We start from the raw sequence: 9,492 nt of genomic DNA, 5'->3' as shown, positions 1-9,492 counted from the left end.
GTCCCCCCACTCTCACCTGTCACAGGTACTGACACTGTGCCCCGTCCCCCCACTCTCACCTGTCACAGGTACAGTCACTGTGCCCTCTCCCCCCTCTCTCACCTGTCACAGGTACTGACACTGTACCTCGTCCCCCCTCTTTCACAGGTCACAGGTACTGACACTGTACCTCGTCCCCCCTCTTTCACAGGTCACAGGTACTGACACTGTACCTCGTCCCCCCTCTTTCACAGGTCACAGGTACTGACACTGTACCTCGTCCCCCCTCTTTCACAGGTCACAGGTACTGACACTGTGCCCCGTCCCCCCTCTCTCACCTGTCACAGGTACTGACACTGTGCCCCGTCCCCCCCTCTCTCACCTGTCACAGGTACTGACACTGTGCCCCGTCCCCCCCTCTCTCACAGGTCACAGGTACTGACACTGTGCCCCGTCCCCCCCACTCTCACCTGTCACAGGTACTGACACTGTGCCCCGTCCCCCCCTCTCTCACCTGTCACAGGTACTGACACTGTGCCCCGTCCCCCCTCTTTCACAGGTCACAGGTACTGACACTGTGCCCCGTCCCCCCTCTCTCTCTGGGGAAGTCGTGGCCTAATGGTTAGAGAGTTTGACTCCTAACCCTAAGGTTGTGGGTTCGAGTCTCGGGCTGGCAATACTACGACTGTGGTGCCCTTGAGCAACTGCTCCCCGGGCGCCGCAGCATAAATGGATGCCCACTGCTCCCACTGCTGTTTAGTCTTTCATGTTCCCCACCGGACCTGAAGCGCTCTACTTGCCTCGCCTCTTTTCTCACCCGAAACAGGCACATAATGTACCATCTACCTTAACCTCCGACTTCCTCCTCCTGTCATGTGAATTATCGTCTTCGTCGCTATATTTAACCTGAGAACAGTCGTGAATAATAAGGAAGACACCTCAAGAAAAACAAGTGCATCTTCTTCCTGAAACACACCTCCTTATTCACGTTATTACTGTCCTCCGCACCATGACGCCTTTCCTTTATCTCTTTTATACTTTATTATTCGCTTATAACTTAAGTTGTTACACAAACACACAATGTTCCTAGGCATGCAGACTAACACCCCCCACACACACACCCCCACACACACACACACGCAGCTCTTTGTGTTTAAACCACAACAGCATTGTCTCCCTCACTTAATTCTCTGTGATCATGGATTTAATTTTAATGAACTTCACTTTCTTTGGAAGTGTCTCCAAGGCGAGTTCTTCTAACCCCATTAGTTGTCATTCTACATTTCTTTCTTGCTGTTTGCTGCCAGGAAATGTCAGAACTTATCATTAGGTCTATCTACAGTCTGCACCGGTCCTGCTGTTGAACTGTAGCATAAACCTTTAAACAAAAACACGCTCCTCGGCTCGAGTTTCTCAGTTCCTCTCGACCGCAGTTAATCTCGCATGTTGCCGTCTCGCGACACACAGAATTTAAGTGCTGTTACGAAACAGAACGAAACACCAAGCACTGAAAGCTCTTTTATGACTAAGAAGTAAAGTTTTGTATAAGAGCGACGATTAAAGGTGTACTTACGGTTTGATCAGCAGCCACAGACACACGCTGTGTGTGTATGTGTGTGCGTGCGCTCTCTCTGTCTGTGTGTGTGTGTGTGTGCGTCCACTCCCCTGCGCGTCTCTCTTAGAATGAGCAAGCATATGAGGAAGTTAACTAGAATGAATGTTCACTGTTCACACCATAGCAAGGAAGCTGAAGTATAAAAATACTCAACACACACACACACGCCCTTCTTCCTCATACATATGTTTAATATGAGCTGGGTCTTTCCCTTCTTATTGCTCTTCCTCAACCACACACACACACACACACACACACACACACACACACACGCGCACGAAACCACTTAAGGTTAACACTGCCTATTAAGTTACTTTATTTTCATATCCACATGCTGCGAAGCCTCCATTTGATGTGGAGTCTTCACTGATCACTTCAGGGAAATTGTGGCACTTCACAAGTGCACAATGACTAACGTGTGTACCGAGGCTGAGAGTTCATAAGCACCTCAGGGCACGTGTGAAAGTTTCCCAGCATGTTATGCAAGCCGAGTTTAAAGCCCAGTTTCATGTGAAGACATTATCATGTTTCCCCCTGTTACAGTATAATATTATCTTCACGTGACAAAAATGACGTCTGGATTCATCCTAAAAATAGAACGGACGAATCGACGCCCGTCTCGTGCCGAATTCCATCTTTCGTCATGTCCTTGGTTTGTCTTTTTAATATCCTACAGTCATGTAAGAATGAAAGAGAAAGTCTGTATGAAATTATAAGGAATTTTAACTAATTTATTTTTAGTCTTTTTTTTCCCCCTGTTGATTCTATGGAAAATCTATTAATCCTTATTTATTTATTTATTTATTTATTTATCTATCTATCATAAACATATAAATAAATAAATAACCTGAGACAGCGTGTTAATTATAACCCCGAGCCTGTCACCATCCTGCCCACGTCTCTGTGACCTCTAGGACCTCTGTGCCTTGCTACCAGCGATTGTGGTTTGTGGTTAACAAATATCGTGTGGAAAAAATAAACCTTTGCACATTTCCCGTTTCTTTAATGCTGTGTGAACAAGCGGGAGCTGGGAAAGTCCGATCTCGGGAACACGCTCTGGATCATCACGGCTGTGTCATCGTGTACATCATCGTTCAGGACAGACACAAAGGTGCGTCTGTGATGTTAGGCCGACAGCAGATGATGTGGATAAGAAGTCGGGTATGGAAATCGGCACACATTGTGTTTGTGTTCTCTCATTGTACTTATCTTTATGTTTATTTATCTATTTATCTTTTGTTAAGGTGACCTTTAGTACTAATTAGGACTCGGGGATTTCCTCCTGCGGTACAGACAAAGCTTTTATAGTGGAAATGAAAAATGCTTCCTGTAGTGGATTAAAGCAGTAAAATCCAGTTTGATGTTTTTTTAAAGAAGTTTATCAGATTTATTTCGGTTTGAACACCAGGCCCCGACTCCTAGCCTGCATTAGATGAGGGTCTAAAACTTTCGAAAATACCCCGATACACTGTTGTGGTTGCTTTTATGAGCACATGGAAACACGATGACTTCCTTTTTCCAGTGCTGAAATGAAAAAGACCCTTTATAAGAACACAGACAGAATAAAACAGGAAGGTGATATGTTTGTGTGTGTGTGTGCATGTGTGTGCGTGTGCGTGTGTGTGTGTTACCAGGGTACAAACACCAAAGGTGTGTGTGTGTGGAGGGGTTTCCCGTTTGCAGAAGTGAGAGTGTGTGTGTGTGTGTGCAGAACAACAGTAGTAAGTTTTTTTTTTCTCTTTCCACCTCTTCCCCCGTGAGAGTGTCGATCATGCGCTACTACAGTCGATCTCGACAAGGGACTGCTGTGTCTCCTGGAGTGAATCACACCTCAGGTTTATTCAAAGGTGTCTGATAATTACTACACACACACACACACACACACGGGTTTATTTTAGACTTCTCTACATTCAATATACAGACAAATCTTTGGTACAAATGACTGATAAACACTCAAAGGCTGGCAGGTTTTAGATAAAGATGAACCCTGGATTCTGATTGGTCACGGGGTGTTGATTCATTTTCAATACAGGTCTATAGGCTTATACTAGCCTTCTGATATGTCACTGTTTCTATGGTAATGTCACTGTTTCTGATGTCACCGTTTCTATGATAATGTCACTGTTTCTGATGTCACTGTTTCTATGGTAATGTCACTGTTTCTATGATAATGTCACTGTTTCTGATGTCACTGTTTCTGATGTCACTGTTTCTGATGTCACTGTTTCTATGGTAATGTCACTGTTTCTATGGTAATGTCACTGTTTCTGATGTCACCGTTTCTATGGTAATGTCACTGTTTCTGATGTCACTGTTTCTATGGTAATGTCACTGTTTCTTATGTCACTGTTTCTATGGTAATGTCACTGTTTCTATGGTAATGTCACTGTTTCTGATGTCACTACAGTAATGTCACTGCTTCTGATGTCACTATAGTAATGTCACTGTTTCTATGGTAATGTCACTGTTTCTGATGTCACTACAGTAATGTCACTGCTTCTGATGTCACTACAGTAATGTCACTGTTTCTGATGTCACTACAGTAATGTCACTGTTTCTGATGTCACTATAGTAATGTCACTGTTTCTGATGTCACTATAGTAATGTCACTGCTTCTGATGTCACTATAGTAATGTCACTGTTTCTATAGTAATGTCACTGTTTCTGATGTCACTATAGTAATGTCACTGCTTCTGATGTCACTATAGTAATGTCACTGTTTCTATAGTAATGTCACTGTTTCTGATGTCACTATAGTAATTTCACTGCTTCTGATGTCACTATAGTAATGTCACTGTTTCTATAGTAATGTCACTGTTTCTGATGTCACTGTTTCTATGGTAATGTCACTGTTTCTGATGTCACTATAGTAATGTCACTGCTTCTGATGTCACTATAGTAATGTCACTGTTTCTATAGTAATGTCACTGTTTCTGATGTCACTAGAGTAATGTCACTGCTTCTGATGTCACTATAGTAATGTCACTGTTTCTATAGTAATGTCACTGTTTCTGATGTCACTATAGTAATGTCACTGCTTCTGATGTCACTATAGTAATGTCACTGTTTCTATAGTAATGTCACTGTTTCTGATGTCACTAGAGTAATGTCACTGCTTCTGATGTCACTATAGTAATGTCACTGTTTCTATAGTAATGTCACTGTTTCTGATGTCACTATAGTAATGTCACTGCTTCTGATGTCACTATAGTAATGTCACTGTTTCTATAGTAATGCCACTGTTTCTGATGTCACTGTTTCTATGGTAATGTCACTGTTTCTGATGTCACTATAGTAATGTCACTGTTTCTGATGTCACTATAGTAATGTCACTGTTTCTGATGTCACTGTTTCTATGGTAATGTCACTGTTTCTATGGTAATGTCACTGTTTCTGATGTCACTATAGTAATGTCACTGTTTCTGATGTCACTGTTTCTATAGTAATGTCACTGTTTCTATAGTAATGTCACTGTTTCTGATGTCACTGTTTCTGATGTCACTGTTTCTATAGTAATGTCACTGTTTCTGATGTCCCTGTTTCTATGGTAATGTCACTGTTTCTGATGTCACTGTTTCTATGGTAATGTCACGGTTTCTGATGTCACTGTTTCTATGGTAATGTCACTGTTACTGATGTCACTGTTTCTATGGTAATGTCACTGTTACTGATGTCACTGTTTCTATGGTAATGTCACTGTTTCTGATGTCACTGTTTCTATGGTAATGTCACTGTTTCTGATGTCAGGTTCGCAGGGATTTGATGATAGTCGGATTACACCACACGTGTCATCACTGACCCGGTGAAGATGTTTGTTTCAGCCGATAAGTTTGTTATTATGATCGTGTTCATGCTTTGTTTCGTCATCAAACCTGACAGCAAGCAGACAAATTGTGACGTGTTGCTGGAAAATACACACACTGTGAGATATACTGTAAGTCGAGGTCTAATGGTTAGAGAGTTTGAATCCAGACCCTAAGGTTGTGCGTTCGAGTCTCAGGCCGGCAATACCACGACTGAGGTGCCCTTGAGCAGGGCAGCGAACCCCCCAACTGCTCCCCGGGCGCCGCAGCATAAATGGCTGCCCACTGCTCCGGGTGTGTGTTCACGGTGAGTGTGTGTGTGTGTTCACTGCTGTGTGTGTGTGTGTGTGTGTGTGTGTGTGTGTGTTCACTGCTCTGTGTGTGTGTTCACTGCTGTGTGTGTGTGTGTGTGTGTGTGTGTTCACTGCTCTGTGTGTGTGTTCACTGCTCTGTGTGTGTGTTCACTGCTGTGTGTGTGTGTGTGTGTGTGTTCACTGCTCTGTGTGTGTGTTCACTGCTGTGTGTGTGTGTGTGCACTTTGGATGGGTTAAATGCAGAGAACAAATTCTGAGTATGGATCACCGTACTTAGCCGTATGTCATGTCACCTTCACCGTAGTTCTTCACAAACTGGATCTCTCCTCCTGTTGTAAAAGTGGGAAATTCCCAAATGCAAACAAAGAAGCTCCTCTAATGTTATTTAAAGCTCAGAAGACTTTCACTCGAGCAGCACCGAGTCCTCGTCAACCGCCTCAGCTCAAGAGCGCTGGCAGTTTGTAGTCGTGTGTGTAAACAGACAGAGCAATAAAACTAGCGTGTAACTGTTCCACAGCCCCAGAGCTGTGATGTGTTGGAACAGAATGAAAGAAACCACTTCCTCTGCAGTAATGTTCACTGAGCCGACACCTGTAACAGGTGCTCACACGCAGCACCGCGAGTCACACAACCGTCTCACAACACTGAACTGCTTCAGTTAGTTACGGTACAGCTCCATCTAGTGGGCGTACAGGAGTATTTACAGTCCCTCAGCACCACGACGGATCATGGACGTTTCCCGTCTGTGTTCTTCATTTTTTTTTTTTTTACTCTTATTTATTTATTTATTTATTTATTTATTTATTTATCTATCTATCTATCTATTTATTTATTGTATTCTTTATTTACAATCCATTCTTTATGTAATATTTCTACACTCCTGGGATCGTTGATTACTTCCCCACAGCTCACCTCTCTGTTCACTGTGTGTAATATTCATTAGGGAACTGGCAGATATTGTAGCTGTATGTTGTACAAATTGTATCGCAGAATCGTGTGCCTGGTGGATGTGCAGGAAAGTTTGTGTCACTGAAGGGGTGTGTGTGTGTGTGTGTGTGTGTTCTAATCTGGGACCATGTGTATCTTACACACGTGGACTTTTTTCTTTCCAGTCTGTTCTTTCTGTTTCATGCCTTACACGTTTTTGCTGTTCTTCCCATCTTTTTTTGTTGTTGTACTGTTCTTTGTGATTTTGTTCAATTTTTTAAAATTAATTAATTAATTTCGTCCCGTTTATCTTTCCCCTTTTTGCAGTTATGTTACATTTTTTTTTTCTTTTCATCCCTTTATATACACAGGTGTACGAATTCAGACCTTTCCTTGTGAAGTTCACCCAGATTTCTTGAACGGATTTTGCTTGACAAGCCTCTCAAGTTGTGAATCTTTTTCTTCCACACTTTTTTTCCTTCCACTTAACTTTCTGTTAACATGCTTAGATACAGCACTCTGTGAACAGCTTGTTAGGTAATGAATGTTTGTGGCTTTCCCTCCTTGTGAAAGGTGTCAGTGATTGTCTTCTGGACAACTGTCAGGTCAGCCTAGTGACTGTCTTCCCATGATTGTGTAGCCTAGTGAACCAAACTGAGAGACCATTTTGATGGCTCAGGAAACCTTTGCAGGTGTTTTGAGTTGATTAGTTGATTGACACGTCATCATATTCTAATTTTTTGAGATTGGTGAATGTTGGTGGGGGCCTCCAGGGTTGGGGGTTCGATTCCCACCTCCGCCTTGTGTGTGTGGAGTTTGCATGTTCTCCCCGTGCCTCGGGGGTTTCCTCCGGGTACTCCGGTTTCCTCCCCCGGTCCAAAGACATGCATGGTAGGTTGATTGGCATCTCTGGAAAATTGTCCGTAGTGTGTGAGTGTGTGAGTGAATGAGAGTGTGTTTGTGCCCTGTGATGGGTTGGCACTCCGTCCAGGGTGTATCCTGCCTCGATGCCCGATGACGCCTGAGATAGGCACAGGCTCCCCGTGACCCGAGAAGTTCAGATAAGCGGTAGAAGATGAATGAGTGAGTGAATGTTGGGTTTTTGTTAAATGTGAGCCAAAATCATCACAATTAAAAGAACCCAAGATTTAAACTACTTAATTCTGTGTGTGCTGAATTTATATAACACACCAGTTTCACTATTTGAATTGAATTACTGAAATAAATGGACTTTTCAACGACATTCTAATTTGTTGAGATGCATCTTGTACTTCCTGAAGCAATACTTTCACTTCTGAAGCAATCTCACACGTGTTACCTTTATTTTGGTACAATTTTTCAAATACACCCTGTAGTTTGTGAGATTTACTCATTTAAATTTGAGAATGTTGTTTTGAAGCAAGAGGCTCAAAAATCGTCCGAAGATGGACGAGTTAGACAGATAATAAAATTAGCGATTATTGGACAAGACTTTTCCTCGACATTTTAATTTATTGGGATGCATCTGTGTTTGTGTGTGTGTGTGTTTATATACTGTATATATATATATATATATATATATATATATATACACAGTATACACTTCTGAGCGCTTATAACGGTTGTATTACTGTTGAGCGGGCAGCAGGGGGTGATGTTGTGTCACTTTATTAACATATTGACCTGGAACGTGACGAGATTTTAACAAGTTCTACAGTAAATTTTACACACGATCCTGCACCAAGTGTAGTCACAAAACTCCCCTAAACCACAAGGGCTGATCTCAGAGAGTTGTGTAAGTGTCTCTGAGTCTTAATCACAGCGTTATGACGGAATATCACACACACAAGCTGTTTATAAACATGGTATAGTTAATAAATCACAGTTAAACTTTTCCTCTTATTAGATGCTGTGTAGATGGTACACGTCTCGCCCCGTGTACACGTCTCGCCCCGACGTGTATGTGTAGAAATATTTCTACACATACAGCTGAGGTACTAAATAATAAGTGTCTGGTATCTGAACTGATAAAAACGTCTCAACCTTCAATGTTGTCAAACCTGCAGTTCAGTTTTTTTACACCACACTACATGTTACAGACACCGTGATGTTACTGAGGTAAATACTGTGATGGAGCTGCAGTCTGTCAGGTGTGTGTGAACTTCCTTCTGTTCTCTCTCTCTCTCTCTCTCACTCACTCACTCACACACTCTGTCTCACTCTCTCTCTCTCTCACTCACTAAACATTAAACATATCTAAATCTCTTAATTAGTGAGCTGATGTAAGCTTGGTATTAATTACTAGGAGCACGTAGAGAAAGATCTAAAACAAAATTGAGGCTCAGTTGATGTGCAGAATAAACAATACAGGAATCCAGTAAAGTGGAGCGAAAAGCTTTCATCCTTTCAGCCGGACTGAGAACACAGGAGCTTTATCACTCTCTCTGAGAAACATAAAGAGCCAGTGTTCATCTCTCTATCTGAACTCCCTCTTCTCTCTCCGCCTGTTTTCCCTTTTCGTCCGCTGGCGTGTTTACAGTAAGAGACGTCGCATGTACAGTGTGTGTGTTTCTCTCAGCTCTGATAAACCACAGAGAGCAGCAACGCAGGACGACACGCCGTCTCTGAAGTGTTCTATTCCTTCAACAAGATTTTTATTTCTTATGAACGTTTTTTTTCTTTTTGTTTTTATCCATTTGTAGTTACATCTAATGCTGGGAACAAACAAATCTACTAAACTGAGCCACTGATCTTTCTGAGAAGGAAAAACGCCATAGAAATCAACTTAATCATTTTTTCTTCTATTTTTTTCTTAATTGACTGTTAGGAAAACAGCTCCGCCCCTTAAACAGACGTCTGATAGAAAGAATTCGAA

The 9,492-nt window shown here is 42.2% G+C and overlaps 1 protein-coding gene across 1 annotated transcript in view; it reads right to left on the bottom strand.

Annotated features, from left to right (window-relative positions):
* LOC113660550 (endoribonuclease ZC3H12A-like) overlaps positions 1–1,750 on the bottom strand; it is a 14,793-nt gene extending 13,043 nt beyond the window's left edge. The window contains exon 1 of the mRNA XM_027174120.2: positions 1,553–1,750. The gene's annotated coding sequence lies outside the window, so the exon portion shown is untranslated. The remainder of the gene's footprint in view (positions 1–1,552) is intronic.
* Between the last annotated feature and the right edge of the window lie 7,742 nt (positions 1,751–9,492).

This window comes from Tachysurus fulvidraco, chromosome 9, assembly GCF_022655615.1.
Source record: "Tachysurus fulvidraco isolate hzauxx_2018 chromosome 9, HZAU_PFXX_2.0, whole genome shotgun sequence".
In the NCBI taxonomy this organism is placed as follows: domain Eukaryota; kingdom Metazoa; phylum Chordata; class Actinopteri; order Siluriformes; family Bagridae; genus Tachysurus; species Tachysurus fulvidraco.
The sequence above is the reverse complement of the archived record's forward strand: the minus strand, read 5'-3'. Positions and strand labels throughout refer to the sequence as shown.